This window comes from Macaca thibetana, chromosome 6 (genome assembly GCF_024542745.1).
Source record: "Macaca thibetana thibetana isolate TM-01 chromosome 6, ASM2454274v1, whole genome shotgun sequence".
Taxonomy (NCBI): domain Eukaryota; kingdom Metazoa; phylum Chordata; class Mammalia; order Primates; family Cercopithecidae; genus Macaca; species Macaca thibetana.
The window spans coordinates 145,815,252-145,838,961 of record NC_065583.1 but is presented as its reverse complement, the minus strand read 5'-3'; positions in this window follow the sequence as shown (position 1 = coordinate 145,838,961).

The following is a 23,710-nucleotide window of genomic DNA, read 5'->3' as shown; positions in this document are numbered from 1 at the left end:
CTTCTCAAATCCAATCCTATCTTTTTTTGTTATTTAACTTAAATCCAGAAAAGATGCTCCACAGACATAGATTTTTTTTTTTTTTAATAATAAGCTTGAGCTTGATGTTAATTTCCTCAGGGTTAACGCTCAGGTTGCTTTTAGCTATTCTGTCCTGAGGTTAGACCATCCCAAAGTCTTCTCTTCTTTGCCCCTAAGAATCTGAGCCTTTTAGATTCTCCTCCTCTCATCTCCCGCTGCCTCACTTCAGCAGTTGACTTTATATGGAGTAGAGAATGCATACACTAGAAGCTGAATGAAAGGTGGCGGAACCACTGGAACTATAGAGAGGATGAAAGTGAGAAGGTCCAAAAGAAGCAAAGCTTTTTGCCAAACAAGGGTGGCAATTTGTTGCATGTGGAGAGAGTTAAGCTAAGCCTCATGTCCTGATGTAGCCCAGGAGCAAGGGATATAGTCCATGGAAACCTCTAATTAACCTTTGCCATGTGAGAGTTTCTGTATCAGGTAGACTATGTCATTTAAACATAAAGAGAAAGAAAGCTAACTCTTTTCCAGGTTTCTGTGTGTATGTTTGGCTAGCTAACAGTACAGCCTTTTTTGTTATGGACTGTTGCAGCTTCTCTCTTCTTTGGTAACTTGTGTTATGCCTTATTGTTCAACAACAAATTTCCATAGTCTAAGATGCTGGCCACTTGGACCTAATCCATTATCAGTTTGTATTTTAACTGTGCTTTTTTTCATCATAAGAAATCCAGTTTTTGTCTCAGAAACTTCAAGGAGTCTACTTCTCCAAGAAATTCTTATTTCACCCCCAGTTCATGATAGGCCACAGAAGTATTTGGTGTTAGCATTCAGCTTCCATTTCTCCAAAGGACTGAAAGCAATAAAACTTTTATAAAAAATTGACAAAAGAATCAAATAAAGAAAGGGATGTCCCCATACTTGTCTGTCCAGAATCTCTGGCATGCATAGATAAAGGACTTCCATGATCATTAAAACCAGGGTCCATGACTAATCAAGGAAATAGGCTAAGAAGAACAAAATAGAAACTTCATCCTTAACCATTTCAGGCAAGATGATTAAGTGCAGAAATATCTGGGTCATCAGCCAAAGAGAGCTTGACACCAGTTTAAACTGGAAATAAACAGAGAGCTGTAGAGGAAGGGCAGGGTGACTGGTCAAATGAGAATCTTTGATCAGATTTCATTAGGTCATCTCATGGAGAATCAGGCTAAAATCTACTATTGGGCAAAGAGTTTCTCTCCTACAGGTGAGCAGAAAAAGTTATTTAATATATATTTTATATAAGATACACTTCCTAATATCAGAGTTTCTCTAGCTTTAAAATAAATAATCCTCTTCCTTTATGACTGTTATAGGAACATTTTAATAAGATACTTCCTGTAATATCTGTTAAATTTCTTTGAGGAAAAACAGAGGAAAACAGAATCTATTATTCACATTAAAAGACTAGTTGATGCCGGTCTGCTTTATAATATAGCTTCTGAAAATCTCCCTCAACTGCATGCCTTTAAGCAGATAATTTTAGCTAAGTAGTGATTTTTCTAAGTAACGTGTTAGGACGCAAAACAAAACAAAGCTATACATTATAATGTAATCAATGATTAATTCATATTTTAGTTTAAACTGTAGAAAATTCTGAACTTATCAAGAAAATAATTTCAAGATAACTGTCCTAGATAAAATAGATTACCCCAGAATGTATGTACTAGGAAAATAGAATTTAAATTTATTTCTCCCACTGATAACCCAAATAAATACAAAGTCATCATTATTTTTCAACAAGACATTATTTTCAGGAACTATTAACTCTTTCAGACCATTTGAATGTGCACAAAACAAAATAGAATGCTTTCAGTCTCAAAAGAATGGGACTTTTCTTAGTGCCTAATTAGCTTTCTTTTTTTAACTTGGGCAATCTGCTCAGAGTCAGGTCACCTCTTCAAAGCAGGCCCAGCAAACTCACATTATACAAGGTCATAGTCAGTAGATGGAGTTTCCAAGCATGTCAGATCATATTTCCTTTGGAGGTACAGGAAATAGAGAAAAATCAGAAAGTACAGGTTACCCAACAGGCCAAAAAACAACTATGTCAATTACTCCCTAGGGTAGTCCACCATAACTGCAAGAGTCCACACACATAATTATTAGTGACACAAGCATTTGCTTTGGTCAACTTGATATAACTTCCTACCTGAAATAGTAAACTATATGGGCAAATAAGCCCCCCTTTTTGCATTTTTATCAAATGGGATTCAGTTAGGGTCTTTAATCTAATCAAACAATTCACAAATAGTTCATACATTATAAAAATGTAGGTAAAGTAAATATTCTTATTTAGATACAAATGAAAGCATGGATATTTGAATTTTATTTCAACCAATAATTGCAGGTATAGGGCTGCAACTATCAACAATTGGTACAGTTAAAAGATTTTTCCTTTTCCTCTTTGATAATTTATTTTCTGGAATTGGTGCTAATAAAATCCAATTTTCAAAAGTGGATTTGAAAAATAATAAAATGGTACAATGATATGTCCTATAAACTCACCACTTATATTCAATAGATATGTTTCAAAAAGTGCACAAATTTAAATCTAAAAAAAATCATATCAAATACATTAATGGTTTTCAGAGGTAAAAATACTCCAAGATGATCGTTAGAGAAAGCTAATAGAGCTTTCATATAAACATATGTACCAGAAAAAAAAGAAAACACTTCTCCAAATTTTTTTTTTTTTTTTTGTATCTCGGTCTCAAATATTTATGCAAAAATTCTGCCATACTCATGTATTTAGTCTAATGATGTTAACTGTCTTCCCAGTAGTAATTTTATTTAGGAAAAGAAAGTCTTACCATACTCTCTCCTGAAGTGACATCACAATGACTTGTGAACTTTTCTTACACTCTGCCTCGAAGTGATTTCATGCTGGCTATATTAGTTTTCTATTACTGCTATAACAAATTACCACAAGCATAGCAGCTTAAAGCAATACCTGTGTGGATTTCTGCGTTTCAGTTTCATATTTAAAGAAGCTTAAAACCCTTCTCCCATTTGCCCTGATAATACTTGCTGGCAGTACTTGTGGTTGCAACATTTACCCCAAAATAACTTTGCCACAAAATATCTTGCTTTTATTATTATTTTGTGTCACTCTAGTATATCAGCTTTGGAAACAAAAGACATCATTCTATTTATAGCATTCTGGTTTTAGTGGTGGTATTTCCATTTACGAAATATAGTAATTCTTGAAAGCTGAAAATGTGAAATCCTAGAAACGGTAGCATTCCTACACATGATGTTAACATCATTCTCAAACAGTTGTTCACTGAAGATTCATTTGATGAATATGATGTTTCTGAAATAGATGATTTTGATGATTCAGACTATTCTGATGTTAGTTCTATTTAGAAATAACTCCAATACCAGTTTTTATGTTTCATTTTCATGTTGAAAATCAGTCATATTTGCTTCAGCCTCAAAGAACATGTTTATATAAAATTAAAAGAGTACTGGCAGTGAGCTGTACTTCTTTTTTTTCTTTTTTTTTCATTTCTAATTTATTTAATAATATGTATTGGGAGTCTTCAGAAACTACTCAAAACTTAATTCTCTGGCAGATAGAAAAATGTATATTTAGTTCATTGTACCATCCCCATCACCAAGCACAGTGCCATGCACTTCTTTTTCCTAAATGGGAAAAGGGTTAAAGTCAACATTCTTTCCAAGAACTAAAAAGCTGAACAGACTGAGAAAACAAAAACTCTTCTTGAATCTGTAATAAAGATAAGGACATAGGGCAAACCATTAGCCTCAAGATTGGAGAGATAGACAGACAAATACAGGGTGTCTTGGCTTCACTGAGCAGTGACTCATGAGGAGACATTGCTAGGGGAACCAGTGCCAGGGTAGGAAAACCTGAGCTGTTATTGATGAATTGCTAGAGGCTCAGTGTGGACAAGTCCAAGAGTTAAAAACTCCAGGAGACCCAATCAAATCATAGGGAGACTGCCACAATACTGTGAGATTTACTTCCAGGAACTCCACCGGGTTCCCACAGTAAATATGAGAGAAAAGTTCCTTCATGCTTCCAGTAAGGGAAAGGGAAAAGGAACCATTTTACAATTCACTAGAGTACTTGGCTCTTCTTAACAAGGCATTACCTCAAGAGAAATGATTTCACCAGATCCTGATCTGCTGGGGTTTTATCAGAGCAGAAATGACTGAGGGAAGGGAAATATCCAGTTCCAGCTAATGTCAGCCAACCTGTTCCACCTAAGGGGGAAGAAAAAAACCTAGAAAGACTTGTGACATTCACACTTCAGTAGCATTGGCCCATTAAAAAACTAAAATGTAATGATAGGACTATGTAGTAAATTTCTCCTCCCCACACACCTCATTATCACATTGCTAAAGGCCTATTTAGAGCAGTTCCTCTTATCAGGTACATTGTGTCTGGCTGTCAAGAAAAATTACAAGACATACCAAGAAGCAAAAATACAGTTTGGAGAGACAGAGTAAGCATCAGAACCAGATATGGCAGAAATGCTGGAATTATCAGACAAGGAATATAAAACAACTATGATTAATATGCTCTGGGCTCTAATAGATACTGGACAGCATTCAAAAACAGATGAACAGTGTAAGCAGATATATGGAAATCCTATGAAAGAACCAAAAAGAAACACTAGAGATTAGAACCACTGTGACAAAAATGAAGAATGCATTCAAGGAGCTTATTAGTAGACTGGACTCAGCTAAGGAAAAAATGTATGAGCTTGAGCATATCTCAACAGAAACTTCCAAAACTGAAAAGTGAGTATAGCAAAAACTGAAAAAAAAAAAAAAAAAAGAACAGAATATTTAAAGATTGTGACACAACTACAAAATGTGTAAATACACATAATGGGAAACCCGAAGGAGAAGAAAGAAAGGAAAAGAAGAAGAAACATTTAAAATAATGATGACTGGGAATTTCTCTAAATTAATGTCGGATACCAAACCACAAAACCAGGAAACACATAGAACATTAAAGTGGATAAATGCAAAAATAAAAAATAAAATAAAAAACACCTATACTTTTACACCTAGACATGACACTTTTAAACTACAGAAAATCAAAGATAAGGAAAACATTTCAGAAGTAAGAAGATAAAAATACCTTACCTATGAAGGGACAAAGATGAGAATTATATCTGACAATTCCTCAGAAACCACGCAAGCAAGAAGAGAATAGAGTGAAATATTTAAAGTGTTGAGAGAGTTAAGATACCAACCTAGAATTCTGCAGTTTATGAAATTATCCTTCAACAGTGAAAACCAAAAAAATGAAAATAAAAATTGAAGGAATCTGTTGCCAGGAAATCTGCTTTGCAAGAAATGTTAAAATAAGTTCTTTAGAGAGAAGGAAAATTATATAGGTCACAAATTCAAATCTACATTTAAAAAAAAGAGGATTGAAGAAGAAATAAGTGAGGGTAAAATGAAAATTTTTAGTTTTTACTTAATTGATTTAATATATAACAATTTGCTCATAATAACAGCAATAATGTATTCATTTATATTTGCTTATATATGTGTGCGTACTTATAAATATACACATATGAGTAAAATATATAACAGTAATGATACAAGGAACAGAATGTAGGAATTAGCATTATTTGGGGTACTCACAACTGCTAAAGTGGTATAGTGTTATTTGAAAGTGGATTTAGATTAGTTGTAAATATATACTGCAAACTCTAGCACAACCACTAAAATTTTTTTAAATGTATAACTTACATGTTAATAAAGGTGAGAAAGTGAAATCATAAAATGATCAATTAGAACAATAAAAGTAGAAAAAGAGTGAAAAACAAATTCAAAATAAAGACAAGGACAACAAATGTAAAATAGTAACATATGGTAGATATCAATCCAACTACATCAATAATCACTTTAAATGTCAGTGATATAACTATATCAATTAAAAGATAAAAATTGTCAGAGTGGATCAAAAAATAAGTCCCAAATACCCAGATACACATTTTCTAAAGCAACCAACTTCAAATATAGAAACATATTTAAAAAGCCAAAATTGACAAATGGGATCTAATTAAACTAAAAAGCTTCTGCACAGCAAAAGAAACTACCATCAGAGTGAACAGGCAACCTACAGAATGTGAGAAAATTTTTGCAATCTACTCATCTGACAAAGGGCTAATAATATCCAGAACCTACAAAGAACTCAAACAAATTTACAAGAAAAAAATAAACAACCCCATCAAAAAGTGGGCAAAGGATATCAACAGACACTTCTCAAAAGAAGACATTTATGCAGCCAACAGACACATGAAAAAATGCTCATCATCACTCACCATCAGAGAAATGCAAATCAAAACCACAATGAGATACCATCTCACACCAGTTAGAATGGCAATCATTAAAAAGTCCGGAAGCAACAGGTGCTGGAGAGGATGTGGAGAAATAGGAACGCTTTTACACTGTTGGTGGGACTGTAAACTAGTTCAACCATTGTGGAAGGCAGTATGGCAATTCCTCAAAGATCTAGAACTAGAAATACCATTTGACCGAGTCATCCCATTACTGGGTATACACCCAAAGGATTTATAAATCACGCTGCTATAAAGACACCTGCACACGTATGTTTATTGCAGCACTATTCACAATAGCAAAGACTTGGAACCAACCCAAATGTCCATCAATGATAAACTGGATTAAGAAAATGTGGCACATACGCACTATGGGACACTATGCAGCCATAAAAAAGGATGAGTTCATGTCCTTTGGAGGGACATGAATGCAGCTGGAAACCATCATTCTCAGCAAACTATCACAAGAACAGAAAACCAAACACTGCATGTTCTCACTCATAGGTGGGAATTGAACAATGAGAACACTTGAACACAGGAAGGGGAACATCACACACTGGGGCCTGTCATGGGGTAGTGGGAGGACGGAGGGACAGTATTAGGAGATATACCTAATGTAAATGACGAGTTAATGGATGCAGCACACCAACATGGCACATGTATGCATATGTAACAAACCTGCACATTGTGCACATGTACCCTAGAACTGAAAGTATAATTAAAAAAACAACAGCAGGCCGGGCGCGGTGGCTCAAGCCTGTAATCCCAGCACTTTGGGAGGCCGAGGCGGGCGGATCACAAGGTCAGGAGATCGAGACCACAGTGAAACCCCGTCTCTACTAAAAATACAAAAAATTAGCCGGGCGCGGTGGCGGGCGCCTGTAGTCCCAGCTACTCAGGAGGCTGAGGTAGGAGAATGGCGGGAACCCGGGAGGCGGAGCTTGCAGTGAGCCGAGATCGCGCCACTGCACTCCAGCCTGGGCAACAGCGTGAGACTCCGTCTCAAAAAAAAAAAAAAAAAAAAAAAAAAAAAACCAGCAAAAAAACACACAAAAAGAAAACATATGTAAACCAAAAGGATAGAGAAAAATACATCATGCTAACATTAATCAAAAGAGATAAGGAATCAAAAATAGAAAAAAAGGAATAAAGAATAAGGAATCAAATAGAAAACAAATAACTAATCAAAAGAAATAAGGAATCAAGTAGAAAAGAAATAACTAATCAAAAGACATAAGGAATAGAAAAGAAACAAGGAATTAATTTCAGACAGAACAGGCATGAAATCAAGGAAAGTTATTATGGATAAAGAAAGGCTTTGCATAATGACAAAGGGATATAATAGTACCAGTAATGAACAAGTGGAATTTGAAATTAAAAACATAATATAATTTACCTTAACACCCCCCAAAATGAAATACTTTGGAATAAATCTAACAAACTATGTACAACATGTGTATGAGGAAAACTGCAAAACTCTAATGAAAGATAGCAAAGAAGAACTAAATAGAGAAATATGCTATATTCATGGGTAGGAATACTCAATAATGTCACAATGCCCATTCTTCCCAACATAATTTATAGATTCAATGCAATCCCAATAGAAATCCCAGAAAGTTATTTTGTTGATATTGGCAAACTGATTCTGAAGTTTATACAGAGAGCCAAAAGACCCAGAATAGACAACAAAATATTTTAAAAGAAGAATAAAATTGGAGAACTCACACTACCTGACCTCAAGGCTTACTCTAAAACTATAGTAATCAAGACAGTGTGGTATTGGTGAAAGAAGAGACAGAGTAATAGAACAGAAAAGAGCCCAGAAATAGACCCATGTAAATCTAATCAATCAACTTTTGACAAAGGAGCAAAGACTACACAATGGACAAAAGATAGTTTTTTTCCAACGAACACTGCTGAAACAAGTGGACATTCATATGCAAGAAAATAAATCTAGACATAGACCTCATACCCTTCACAAGAACTACCACAAAATAGATCATAGCCTAGTGTAAAAAGTAAAATGGTAAAATATTCAAAAATAACATAGCAGAAAATCTATCTTGGATTCAGCAATGACTTTTAGATATAACATCAAAGGTATGATCCATGGAATAATTAATAAGTTGGACTTTATAAAAATTAAAAACTTCTGCTCTGTTAAAAAAAATGTCAAGAGAATGAGAAGACAACCCAAGAGTTGGAGAAAATATTTGCAAAAGACATATTTGATAAAGGACTTATCCAAAATATACAAAGAATGCTTAAAATATTCTACCCAATAACCCAATAAAGAAACCAGCAACCCAACTGAAAAATGTACCAAATGTACCAAAAATGTACCAAAAATTGAAAAATGTCCAAATGTACTTAACAGACATCTCACCAAAGAAGATATAGAGACAGCAAATAAGCATATAAAAAGATACTCTACAATCATTGTCATCAGGGAACTACAAGTTAAAATAACGAGATACAGATACACACCTCCAGAGTAGCTGAAACCTAGGCCACTGACAACACCAAATGCTGGCAAAGATGTGGAGCAACAGGGAACCCTAATTCACTGCTGGTGGGAATGCAAAATGTTATAGTCCCTTTGGAACACAGTTTGGCATTTTCTTACAAAAGTAAACATACACTTACCATATGATCCAGCAGTCCCACTCCTTGGTATTTACCTGAAGGATATGAAAAAAGCATGTTTATACAAAAACCTGCACATGAATGTTTATAACAGCTTTATTAATAATCACCAAAACTTGGAAACAACCATGATGTCCTTCAGTACATGAATGGGTAAACTGTGGTACATCCAGATAATGGAATATTCAGTACTAAAAAGAAATGAGCTGTCAAGCCATGTAAAGATATAAAGGGAATTTAAATGTATATTATTAAGTGAAAGAAGCCAATCTGAGACAGCTACATACCACACAATTCCAACAATATGGCATTCTGGAAAAAGCAAAGCTATGGAGAGAGTAAAAAGATCAGTAGTTGTCAGAGGCTGGGAGAAGTGAGAGATTAATATAGAGGACTTTTAGGGATGTGAAAACACTCTTTATGATACTATAATGGTGGATATGTGTCATTATATGTGTTCAAACCCATAGAATATACAACACCAAGAGTGAACTCTTATGTAAACTATGGACTTTGGGTGACTACAATATGTCAATGTAGGGTCATTAATTGTAATAAATGTACCATTTAGGTCGTGGGTATTGATAATGGGAAAGGCTGTGCATGTGAAAGGGTAGGGGATATATTGAAAATTTCTGTACCTTCCTCATAATTTTGCTGTGAACCCAAAACTATTAAAAAACAACAACAACAACAAACATACATTATCCCATGGTTCTGTAGGTCAGATATCTAGATTGGCTCCACTAGTTTTCCTGCTCTAGAAACCACAAGGACATAATCAAATTATCAGCTCACTGGTCTCTTATTGAGAGTCCCCAAGAAGGACCCTCTTCCAAGCTCCATCAGGTTGTTGGCAGAATCCAGTTTCTTGGAATTGTAAGACTGAGGTCCTATTTCTTTGCTGGCTGTCAGCTGGGGACAACCCTCAGCTCCTAGAGGCTTCTCTCCAATTATTGCATATGGGTTCCTCCATCTCAGAGCCTGCAACAGGGCATTTAATCTTTCTCATATTTGAAATCTCTCTGACTTCCTCTTCTGCTTTTAAAGACTCAATGAGACATTGAACCCAACCAGATCATCCAAGAGCATTCCCCTAAAAGTCATCTAATTAGTACACTGAAGTTATCTGCAAAATACCTTCCTAGCAGTGTCTAGATTAACATTTGATTAAATAACTAGAGGACAGGAATCTTGGGGGGGACATCTTTAGCCTTCTGCCTACACACTGACTAATACTGACATCACAAGTGGCTCAAATATAGCCATAGTAAATATCTTTTAAAACCAGTAGTTGTCTTTCCTGCAATGATTTTTTAAAAAGAAAGAAAAAAAATTTACTTTGGCTCACTTGAGGAATCTCAATTAACTTGTACAACCAAACATCCTGAAAAACTACAGGATATGGAAAGAAGGCAGGCTAAATTTAGAAGTGGAATTATGAGAGAAACAAAATACACCCACTGACTCCAAATGTATTTTGACCTTTCATGATGCTGAGATTTTAAAATAAACTTTTGGATGTGGGCTGCATCATGTCACACCCATTTATATCCTCTAAAGGTGAATAAGTGTTTATCATTTAAGGGTATATGCTAAATGCCTGACCTCACAATAGATATTTTTAGTTCAAATTTTAAAGTACTCTTATTGAAGAAACCCTCAATGGAAACACTTAACTTAGCTATCAATGTTTTGCTTTTATTTAGAGTCTTCAACTCTGTTTAGGTGAAAATATTAAAATGGATCAATATCAGGCTTACCAGATGACACTTAAACTATTTCCACTCATAAGGTTTAGATACTACTGGGTATTAATTACTGGGAATCACAAAAGCCTCGCAAAATTTATTTTGCATGGGCTAAAGAGCCTCCCAGGAAAGAATTGCTCTTACAGGAATGAACCAGGTATTTGAAATGACCTTCATCTTCAAGGAAGGGTAGGCATATTGAGTTCAATGTGCAACTGTCATTCAGAAATAAAACAAGTCCATCTGAGAAGCATTCTGGAGAAGTAACACCTGAAAGATCTAGCCATGTGTCTTCATTTGGCTCTGAAAAAACTGGGGAAATATAGTTCTCTATGTTATCTAGGAAGAAAAGAAAAAGGAGCGAGCAAGAGTAATGTCTATCAAGAAGTGCTGTTACTTTTATTTTTATGTTAATTTTGAAGAATTTACACTTTTCTAAATTTTCTTGTAATTTCTGAAGTTTTGATTATTAATAATCTTGGATATTCTATGCAGATTATATTATCTATAAAATGATGTAAATTTAGTCTATTTCTTTCATATTATATACCTCTTGTTTCCCCTTTACATACCGATCTGTCTCCAGGAAAGGTGTAATCTTATCTTATTCCTGAGTTATATGGAAATGCTTCTAAGCTTTCACTATAAAATATGGCTTTCATATAAGGAGTAAGGAAAGGATCCAGTTTCAGCTTTCTACTTATGGCTAGCCAATTTTCCCAGCACCATTTATTAAATAGGGAATCCTTTCCCCATTTCTTGTTTCTCTCAGGTTTGTCAAAGATCAGATGGCTGTAGATGTGTGGTATTATTTCTGAGGACTCTGTTCTGTTCCATTGGTCTATATCTCTGTTTTGGTACCAGTACCATGCTGTTTTGGTTACTGTAACCTTGTAGTATAGTTCGAAGTCAGGTAGAGTGATGCCTCCAGCTTTGTTCTTTTGACTTAGGATTGTCTTGGACATGCGGGCTCTTTTTTGGTTCCATATGAACTTTAAAGCAGTTTTTTCCAATTCTGTGAAGAAACTCATTGGTAGCTTGATGAGGATGGCATTGAATCTATAAATAACCTTGGGCAGTATGGCCATTTTCATGATATTGATTCTTCCTATCCATGAACATGGTATGTTCTTCCATTTGTTTGTGTCCTCTTTTATTTCACTGAGCAGTGGTTTGTAGTTCTCCTTGAAGAGGTCCTTTACATCCCTTGTAAGTTGGATTCCTAGATATTTTATTCTCGTTTAATTCAAGATGGATTAGAGACTTAAATGTTAGACCTAATACCATAAAAATCCTAGAGGAAAACCTAGCTAGTACCATTCAGGACATAGGCATGGGCAAAGACTTCATGTCTAAAACACCAAAAGCAATGGCAGCAAAAGCCAAAATTGACAAATGGGACCTCATTAAACTAAAGAGCTTCTGCACAGCAAAAGAAACTACCATCAGAGTGAACAGGCAACCTACAGAATGGGAGAAAATTTTTGCAATCTACTCATCTGACAAAGGGCTAATATCCAGAACCTACAAAGAACTCAAACAAATTTATAAGAAAAAAACAAACAACCCCATCAAAAAGTGGGCAAAGGATATCAACAGACATTTCTCAAAAGAAGACATTCATACAGCCAACAGATCCATGAAAAAATGCTCATCATCACTGGCCATCAGAGAAATGCAAATCAAAACCACAGTGAGATACCATCTCACACCAGTTAGAATGGCAATCATTAAAAAGTCAGGAAACAACAGGTGCTGGAGAGGATGTGGAGAAATAGGAACACTTTTACACTGTTGGTGGGATTGTAAACTAGTTCAACCATTATGGAAAACAGTATGGCGATTCCTCAAAGATCTAGAACTAGATGTACCATATGACCCAGTCATCCCATTACTGGGTATATACCCAAAGGATTATAAATCATGCTGCTATAAAGACACATGCACACGTATGTTTATTGTGGCACTATTCACAATAGCAAACACTTGGAATCAACCCAAATGTCCATCAGTGACAGACTGAATTAAGAAAATGTGGCACATATACACCATGGAATACTATGCAGCCATAAAAAAGGATGAGTTTGTGTCCTTTGTAGGGACATGAATGCAGCTGGAAACCATCATTCTTAGCAAACTATCACAAGAACAGAAAACCAAACACCGCATGTTCTCACTCATAGGTGGGAACTGAACAATGAGATCACTTGGACTCGGGAAGGGGAACATCACACACCGGGGCCTATTGTGGGGAGGGGTGAGGGGGGAGGGATTGCATTGGGAGTTATACCTGATGTAAATGACGAGTTGATGGGTGCTGACGAGTTGATGGGTGCAGCACAGCAACATGGCACAAGTATACATATGTAAGAAACCTGCACGTTATGCACATGTACCCTTGAACTTAAAGTATAATAATAATAATAATAAAGAAATCCTCAAATCCTTTCAATAATTATGTTTCTATTTTAATTTTACTAAATAAATATATGTCCAATTGTTGGTTAAAAAAATAAAATATGGCTTTTACAGAAGGTTATTAGTTGCTGCCTTTCATAAAGACCAAGCCAGGTCCCTCACAATTCTAGTTTCAGAGTTCTTTTATAATGAGTAATTATTGAACATTTTAGTGTTGGTTTTGTATCTACCGATCTGATCATGTTTTCCTCCTTTAATCCTTGAATGTGATGAATTATATTGATAGATTTTTTTTCCATAGTCTTTTGGAGAAACAGGTCTAAATTATTTAGTGGTGATTGGTGAGATTTTGGTGCACTCATCACCAAGCAGTGTACACTGACCCTAATCTACAGTCTTTTATCCATAACCCCCCTTCTACCCTTTCCCCGAGTCCCCAAAGTCCATTGTATCATTTTTATGCCTTTGCATCCTCATATGCTCCCACTTATAAGTGAGAACATACAATGTTTGGTTTTCCATTCGTCAGTTACTTCACTAAGAATAATAATCTCCAGCTCCATCCAGGTTGCTGGAAATGCAGCTTTTTATGACTGAATAATATTTCATCACATATATATATGTACCACAATTTCTTTATCTACGCATTGATTGATGGGCATTTGGGCTGGCTTCATATTTTTGCAATTGTGAATTATGCTGTTATAAACATGCTTGTGTAAGTATATATATATATATATATATATATTTTTTTTTTTTTTTGTATAACGATTTATTATCCTCTGGGTAGATACCCAGTAGTGGGATTGTTGGATCAAATGGTAGTTCTACTTTTAGTTCTTTAAGGACTCTCCACACCAGCTTTCATAATGGTCGTACTAGTTTACCTTCCCACCAGCAGTGTAGAAGTGTCTGTTTTTCACTGCATCCATGCCAACATCTATTATTTTTTGATTATGGACATTCTTGCAGAAGTAAGGTGGTACCACATTTTTATTTGCATTTCCCTGATAATTAGTGATGTTGAGCACCTTATCATATGTTTGTTGGCATTTGTATGTCTTTTGAGAATTGCCTGTTCATGCTCTTAGCTGACTTTTTGATGGACTGTTTTTTGCTTGCTAATTTGTTTGAGTTTCCTGTAGATTCTGGATATTAGTCCTTTTCCAGATACATAGATTGTGAAGATTTTCTCCCACTTTGTAGGATGTCTGTTTACTTGCTGACTATTCCTTTTGCTGTGCAGAAGCTCTTTAGTTTAATTAAGTCCCACATATTTATCTTTGCTTTTGTTGCATTTGGTTTTGGGTTCTTGGTCATCAAGTCTTTTTTTATGTAATGAATTATCCATAAACTCCCAGGACATAGTCTGTTAGGTAATGTATTTGTACATGTGTTTGTACGAATCTGTGAGTATATGTTAACATACGGTTGAATTTAATTTAACATTTTATTTAGGATTTTTGTTAAATGAAATTAAGTAATAGTTTTGTTTGTTTGTCTAGTTTAGATATCAATGCTATCCTGTCCTGCTAAATTTTTTGTAGCTATCTTTTCCAATATAAATAACAGGTTGCATGTGATAGAAAAATTCTATTCTTCAAATTTTACTAAAACCCATAACAACATTTGGATTTGGCAGCACAAAGTGGAGGAAATTTTTGCTACTGATTGTATTCTTGTATACTGTTTTATCTGGTCAAGTTTTTTTTTTTTTAAAAAAAACATAGTCATTAATTTTGGTGATTTCCATGTTTCTAAATAATTTTTGATTTCACCTAGTTTTTCACATTGTTTATAACTTTTTTCAAATTGTTTATAACATTTTTTAAAAACAATGTCTACTTGCCTATGGAGCCCATTTTATTTCTAATATTGTAAATCTATTTTTTTCTTTCTGCAACTTTGACAGTTTCATCTATCATTATTTAAGAAAAAGATAAGTACTTTGGTTTTGTTCACATTTGTTTTTCCATTTGTTAGTCTGTTTTAAAATTCATTAAATTTAATTTTTTATTTTTTATTTTCTTCTTTCTATTTGGTTATATTTCTTTTCAATACAACCCAACTTTTGAGTTAATTAATTAGCTTAATTATCATCAGTGTTTGTCTCTGAAGAAATAAATTTAAGGTAATAGTTTTACTCCAAAGTGATATAAGGACCACCTAATTTTTCCTATGATTTTCTATTTAAATCATGAATTATTGAGCAGTCGATTTTTAAAATTTCGAATGTATGGAGATTTTTGTCACTATCTTATAGTTGTTGGTATTTAATTTCAAGCATTATGCTCAGAAAATACGATCTATAAAAGGCTAATAATTTGAATTTGTTGAGATTCCCTTCATGGCATAATATACCATCAAGGTTTATATATTTTTTTAAAATCTTGTTCAATTTTAGTAATGTATATGTTTCTAGAAAACTATCAATTTCTTATAGGTTTTCAAGTACATAAACAAAGTTTTTCATTAATTGCATTGTTTTAAAAGAATGTGTGCTCTATTTTGGCTATGTAAAGGTCTTTGTGTACCTATTAGCTCAAACATACCAATTGTATTACTAAATCATTTATGTCAATAATTATTTCTCATCTGATGATTATGTGAGAGTATAATCTCCTGGAATGATTATGAAGTTCTAAGTAATTTGCTGTAATTCTATCAAATTTTGCTTGATATATTTCAAAGTTCTGATGTTAAGTCCATGAAAGTCTATAATAATTATATCTTCCTGATATTGCTTCTTTGTTGCACTAACTTCTCCCCTTTTGTTTTTTTAAAATGTTTTTCACATTAAGTTAACTTTGCCGACAATAATATTACCCTCCAGCTTTCTTAATAGTAGCAGTCCAAAAAGTGTTGTCCAGAGATTCCTGGAGGTCACCGAGACCCTTTCAGAGATTCTGTGACAGGAAAACTATTTTCTTAATAATGCTAAGATGTCTTATTTTTTTTTTATTCTCCATATCTTATGAGTGGTGGTGGAGTTTCCCAAATACTACATGACACGTAGTATGGCAACAGATTGAATGTAGGCACAGCTCTGAGAATCTAACCACCCTGTATTAACTAAGATATTAAAAATGATTAATATTGTTAATCAGTGCCATTATTCAAAGTAATTTGTTTTTGCTTAAAAAAAGTTATTCTTCAAAAAAGTTATTTATATTGATATATAAGGGGTTTATTGTTATTTTTAAAGGAACTAAAACTATTTCTCTTAATATCTCTGTTTTGAATTTAGTAAGGTAAACACCAGTGAATATAAACCATATGAACCAAAACTCTTTGGGGTTCTTAATATTTTTTAAGAATGCAAAAGGTGCTGAAACCAAAGCAATCAAGAACAATTACTTTAATTTTAAAATATATATTTGCAACATTTCTATTAATATGTTGAGTGTTTAATTGACTCATAAAGAGCAGGTACATATTTTAATTTTTTAAAAAATTCAATCTCTTAGTTCACACTTTAATAAATTACATTACAATACATTGCGATTTCTAATATATATCAACATATATTTCTATTTTTTGCTGTTTTTCATATGTTATTCATTTGCCTTGTCTCAGCATTTTACTATTTCCCTAGCACCTATTGAATTAACCACATTTTACTCTACCAATCTATCTCTAAAAATGCAAATTGCCACTCTTTATATTCTTAATACAGAATATAAACTAATACATTTATTTTTTAAAGAATCAATGTTTCTATTTTTTTCTTAAAAACATATGGAGAATTTTGCACTATTTTACTTCTTAGCATCTTCCACTCTGTCCCATTTTCCAGCATCTTCTATCTTTGCCCTGAAAGGTACAATTTTTAACCATGTGTTAATTCTGCCATCCTGATTTAAAAAACAAGATTTTTTTCCAATGACAGACAATTTTTGCCCTAAGAGAAACTCTGGAACCCACTGTTAATATAAAATTTTCTACCCTTACACCTTCAATGACTTCTGATTTTCTTTTTTTAAAGCATAAAGAGTTTAATATTTAAGACTCTAATCAATGTTAATCCAAGACAAGTAGTCTAGTCTGATTCACCACTGTTTCCCTACCTAAAGCACACACTTCAACTTAACTGGATTACAGGACACTTCCTGGACATATGCCATCATTAGCCATCTCTATGTCTGTGTGCATTTGCTATTTCTGCCTTGAATTTCCTCTTCAGTCTTCAGTTTTCTATAACTAGCTTGACCCATGGTCTGGTTCAAATGTTCCTTCTTCCAGAAAGATCTCCTTGGGAGGCTCATATGGAAACAATCTTATACACTCTTAAACATTTTGTATTATTCAAAATGCAGGCATCCTAATGTTGAATTGTTTGTAGTTATTTGAGAGTTTACTCTCTTTCCCCAATTACATGATATGTTTTTTGAAGGAAGAAATTATTTAATCCACTTTTTAATATTCTACATCACTAAACAAAGGATTATTCAGAAAGCATTAGGAAAATTAATAATTTCCAGGAATATACCTATTGAAATCAACTGATATAGAGTTAAACAATTACTTTTGTATTTCCTAAAAGAAAATATTGATGCCTTTTTAAGACAGGAGAGATATTCTCTGCACACAGTGGATTCTCTTGGTTTGGGTATATTGGGACTCCTTTCAACCATCAGCTGACAGGGAGAAAAGAGACGCAGCTTGTGGTCTCCTCCATCCATGCTCTGTATTCATAGCATCAGCCAAAGTCCAAGAAGCAACCAAAGAAGCAAACTTTTTAGCTACTGTCATTGCCTCTTTGTTTACTGCCATTTGCTAAATCATCAGAGGGCACTCCTGCAAAAGAGCTAATGAAATTACTAAACTCATTAACAACAGTGGTCTGTGCACATGGTTTCTTAAGCATTTCAAAACAGTTTTAAATAGCATTAGTGCTTCTTTATTAATATCCGAAATGCATTCTTTAAAAAGGAAGGAAATATAATAGATTACTGAATTAGAGTGTGCCTATTACATACAGGATGAAAATAATATATTTTTAGCAATGATTTATTTTATGCTAATTCCCTCTGTTTTCACAGACATGCATTACTATATAAACTAAAGAATATATTCATGTATGTAAACCATAATTTGAAAATAGTATCTACAGTCCACTTTTCAAATATATATCATCCGGTATTTTTAGTTTATTTCAACATAATTATCAAGTTCCTGCTATTTTCTAGGTACGACGTAAGACATTAAGTATATGAAGATAAATAAACACACTCTCTATTCTCAGTGCACTGGAGGCAGTGGAGGAAATAAACAACTAAAGAGACAATGTCAATATAATGTGGTAGGATCTCTGAAAAGGGGTATTACTGCACATATTGGGATTTCAGGAAAGGCTTCCATGATGAGCTCACCCCGGTCATATTCTTGAAGGTGATTATGAGTTAACCAGAGAATTGTCATTAAGGAGGAGAGGTAGAGCAAGATGGTGGAATACAGTGCTCCACTTGTCACCCCCTACAGCATGCACAAGAACACCAACTTAACAATTATCTACACAAAAAATAACAACTTCATAAGAACCAAAAATCAGGTGAGCCCTCATAGCACCTGGTTTTATCTTTGTATAGCTGAAAGAGGAGGCACTAAAGAAATAGAAAAAAAAAAAAAAAAAAAAGTCTTGAATTGCTGACGTCACCGCTCGCGAACCACCTGACAGTGATTTGATGCAGAGAGCATCTATAGGTGCAGTAGGAGGGAGAGCAGAGCAATTGTGAGGCCTTGAACTCAGTGTTGTCCTGTTGCATCAGAAAGGAAAACTGAGTCACACTCAGCAGATGCCCATCCACAGAGGGAGCATTTAAACCAGCCCTAACTGGAGGGGAATGACTGATCCCAGGGGGTAGAACTTGAGTTCTCACGAGCCTTAACACTGAGAGCCAAAGTGCTCTGGATCTTTAAGTAAACTTGAAAGGAAATCTAAGCCATAAAAACAGCAACTCTGAATGGTATTGCCTAGGTTTTCTTCTAGGATTTTTATGGTTTGAGGTCTAATATTTAAGTCTCTAATTCATCTTGAATTAATTTTTGTATAAGGTGTAAGGAAAGGATCCAGTTTCAGCTTTCTACTATGGCTAGCTAGTTTTCCCAGCGCCACTTATAAAATAAGGAATCCTTTCCCCATTTCTTATGTTTGTCAGGTTTGTCAAAGATCAGATGGTTGTAGATGTGTGGTATTATTTCTGAGGGCTCTGATCTGTTCCATTGGTCTATACCTCTGTTTTGGTACCAGTACCATGCTGTTTTGGTTACTGTACCTTGTAGTATAGTTTGAAGTCAGGTAGCATGATGCCTCCAGCTTTGTTCTTTTGACTTAGGATTGTCTTGGCAATGCGGGCTCTTTTTTGAACTTTAAAGCAGTTTTTTCCAATTCTGTGAAGAAAATCATTAGTAGCTTAATGGGGAAGGCATTGAATCTATAAATTACTTTGGGCAGTATGGCCATTTTCACGATATTGATTCTTCCTATCCATGAGCATGGAATGTTCTTCCATTTGTTTGTGTCCTCTTTATTTCATTGAGCAGTGGTTTGCAGCTGTCCTTGAAGAGGTCTTTCACATCCCTTGTAAGTTGGATTTCTAGGTATTTTATTCTCTTTGAAGCAATTGTGAATGGGAATTCATTCATGATTTGGCTCTCTGTTTTTATGTTATCGGTGTATAAGGATGCTTGTGATTTTTGCACATTGATTTTGTGTCCTGAGACTGCTGAAGTTGTTTGTCAGCTTAAGGAGATTTTGGGCTGAGATGATGGGGTTTTCTAAATATACAATCATGTCGTCTGCAAACAGGGACAATATAACTTCCTTTTTTCCTAATTGAATACCCTTTATTTCTTTCTCTTGCCTGATTGCCCTGGCCAGAACTTCCAACACTATGTTGAATAGGAGGGGTGAAAGAAGACATCCCTCTCTTGTGCCAGTTTTCAAGGGGAATGCTTCCAGTTTTTGCCCATTCTCAAAAGCAATAGCAACAAAAGCCAAAATTGACAAATGGGATCTAATTAAACTAAAGAACTTCTGCACAGCAAAAGAAACTACCATCAGAGTGAACAGGCAACCTACAGAATGAGAGAAAAATTTTGCAATCTGCTCATCTGACAAAGGGCTAATATCCAGAACCTACAAAGAACTCAAACAAACGTACAAGAAAAAAACAAACAACCCCATCAAAAAGTGGGCAAAGGATATCAACAGACACTTCTCAAAAGAAGACATTTATGCAGCCAACAGACACATGAAAAAATACTCATCATCACTCGCCGTCAGAGAAATGCAAATCCAAACTACAATGAGATACCATCTCACACCAGTTAGAATGGCAATCATTAAAAAGTCAGGAAAAAACAAGTGCTGGAGAGGATGTGGAGAGATAGGAACACTTTTGCACTGTTAGTGGGATTGTAGTCTGATTCCACCATTGTGGAAAACAGTATGGCAATTCCTCAAGGATCTAGAACTAGAAATGCCATTTGACCCAGCCATCCCATTACTGTGTATATACCCAAAGGATTATAGATCATGCTGCTATAAAGACACATGCACACGTATATTAATTGAGGCACTATTCACAATAGCAAAGACTTGGAATCAACCCAAATGTCCATCAGTGACAGACTGGATTAAGAAAATGTGGTACATATACACTATGGAATACTATGCAGCCATAAAAAAGGATGAGTTTGTGTCCTTTGTAGGGACATGGATGCAGCTGGAAACCATCATTCTCAGCAAACTATCACAAGAACAGGAAACCAAATACCTCATGTTCTCACTCGCAGGTGGGAATTGAACAATGAGAACACTTGGACACAGGAAGGGGAACATCACACACTGGGGCCTGTTGTGGTGTGAGGTGGGGGAGGAGGAACAGCATTAGGAGATATACCTAATGTAACTGATGAGTTAATGGGTGCAGCCCACCAACATGGCACATGTATACATATGTAACAAACTTGTACGTTGTGCACATGTACCCTAGAACATAAAGTATTATAATAATAATAATAGTAATAAACAGCAACTCTTAGGCTATTCCTAGTACTGAACTGGGCCCAGAGACAATGAACTTGCCAGGGTGGTTGAGGGAGGACACCCGATCTAGTGATACATGGTCTCAGGTGCTGACATCACCCCTCCCCTAACTCCAGGCCAAAGAACTTGCTGTTCCAAAAGAGACCCCTTTCTTTCACTTGAGGAGAGGAGAGGGAAGAGCAGGGAGGACTCTGTCTTGCATAGGATTGGGCACTGGTAAGAGTTGTGAGGCCTCCATTCCAGGCCTTAGCTCTCAGACAACATTTCTAGACACACCTTGGGCAAGAAGAGAACTTACTGCTGTGAAGGGAAGGACCCAGTCCCAGCAGCTTACATTACGTGATAACTGAAGTATCTTTGGGCCCTGAATAATCAGCAAAAATACCCAGGTAATACGTGGAAGGTCTTAGGTGAGCCTCTGAGACTTGCTGGTTTCAGGTGAGAATGAGCACATTACCAGCTATGGTGGCTGCAGTGTGAAACTCCTGCTCGAGAAAAGCAGAGCAAAAAGTAAATGGAACTTTGTCTTGTACCTTAGGTACCAACCCAGCCACAGCCAAGTAGAGCACCAACTGGGCACTTAGGGTCCCCAATTCCAGGACTTGACTTTTAGACAGCATTTCTGGACCTGTCTTCGGCTAGAGGTGAGCCCACTGCTCTGAAGGGTGAGTCCCAGGTCAGGCAGCATTCACCACAAGATGACTGAAGAACCCTTGGGCCTTAAGGGAACATTGGCGGTAGTCTGGCATTACTCTTTGTGGCCGGTGGTTGTGGTGGCTACTGTGTGAGGTTCCTCTGCCTTTAGAAAGGGGAGGGAAAAGTAAGAAGGACAGTGTCTTGTGGTTGGAATGTCAGCTCAGCTGAGGTACAATAGACCACTGTATTCATCAGGGTTCCCTTAGAGGGACAGAACTAATAGGACATATATGTGTATGTATATGTATACACACACATGTGTATTACATAATAAACATATATTTTTAAATTTAATATGTATACATACATTTATTACATAATAAACATACTTTTATTTAATATGTATAATTATTTAATATGTAAACATAATATATGTGTATATATATGTAGGGGAGTTTATTAAGTATTGACTAACATGATTACAAGGTCCCAAAATAGGCTGTCTGCAAGCTGAGGAGCAAGGAGAGCCAGCCCAAGTCCCAAAACTGAAGAACTTGGAGTCCCATGTTCGAGGGTAGAAAGCATCCAGCACGGGAAAGATATAGGCTGGGAGGCTAGGCCTGTCTTGCCTCTTAATGTTTTTATTCCTGCTTTATATTCACTGGCAGCTGATTAGATGGTGCCCACCAGATTAAGGGTGGATCTGCCTTCCCCAGCCCACTGACTCAAATGTTAATCTCTTTTGGCAACACTCTCGAAGACACACCCAAAATTAATACTTTGAATCCTTCAATCCAATCAAGTTGACACTCAGTATTAACCATCACAAACATCAAGTAGACTTCTGAAGTTTTTGACTCTAGACCCTGACCACAGGTGATAGAACCTGTGGACCCACCCAGGTCCTGGGGGAACTTGCTGCTCTGAAGGGAAGGACACGGGCCTGGTTGGCTTTGCCACCAGCTGATTACAGAGCCCCAGGGCCTTGAGCAAACATACGCAGTAGCCAGGGAGTGGTTACAGCAGGTCTTGGGTGAGACCCAGTGCTGCACTGGCTTCAGGTCTGACCCAGCACAATCACTGTGGCTGTGGCCACAGAGGTGCTTGTGTCACTCTACCTCCAGTTTTAGGTGGCTCCAAAAGAGAGAATCCACTTGGTTGGGAGAAAGTAAGGAAAGAGAGTGAGAGTCTCTACCTGGTAATCCAGAGAATTCTCCCAGATCTTGTCTAAGACCATCAAGGTGGTACTTCTATGGGTCTGCAAGAACCATAATATTATTGGGCTTGGGGTTCCCCTTAAAGCAGATACAGCTCAGATCGCAACACCCAAGTCTTTTCAAATATCTGGAAAGCCTCCCCAAGAAAGGTGGGTACAAATAAGCCTAGACATTGAAAACTACAATAAATGTCTAACTCTGCAATGCCCAGACACCAAAGAACATCTACTAGCTTCAACACCATTCAGGAAAGCATGGTATCACCAAAGTCACCAGGGACCAATTCTGGAGAAAGAGAGCTATGTGAACCTTCAAACAGAGAAGTGTCATTAAGGCATTTCAGACAGAGGTGTAAAGTACTATTCTATACACTTTTAGAAATACTAAAGGGCTGTCCTGAGTACCAAGGACCGCAGTCAGCCAGTAAGTTGGTGAATAGAATCTTGTATTGCATGATAATAAGCTAAAGATTAGGTGATGGTTACCATCTCCCACCTTGTTGCAGGAGAAGACTAAACTCCTGTAGAAATGGCAGGTTCTCCTGACAAAACATAGTCCCATAGTCACAATTATCTCCCTTTCAGAGATCAGATGAAGAAT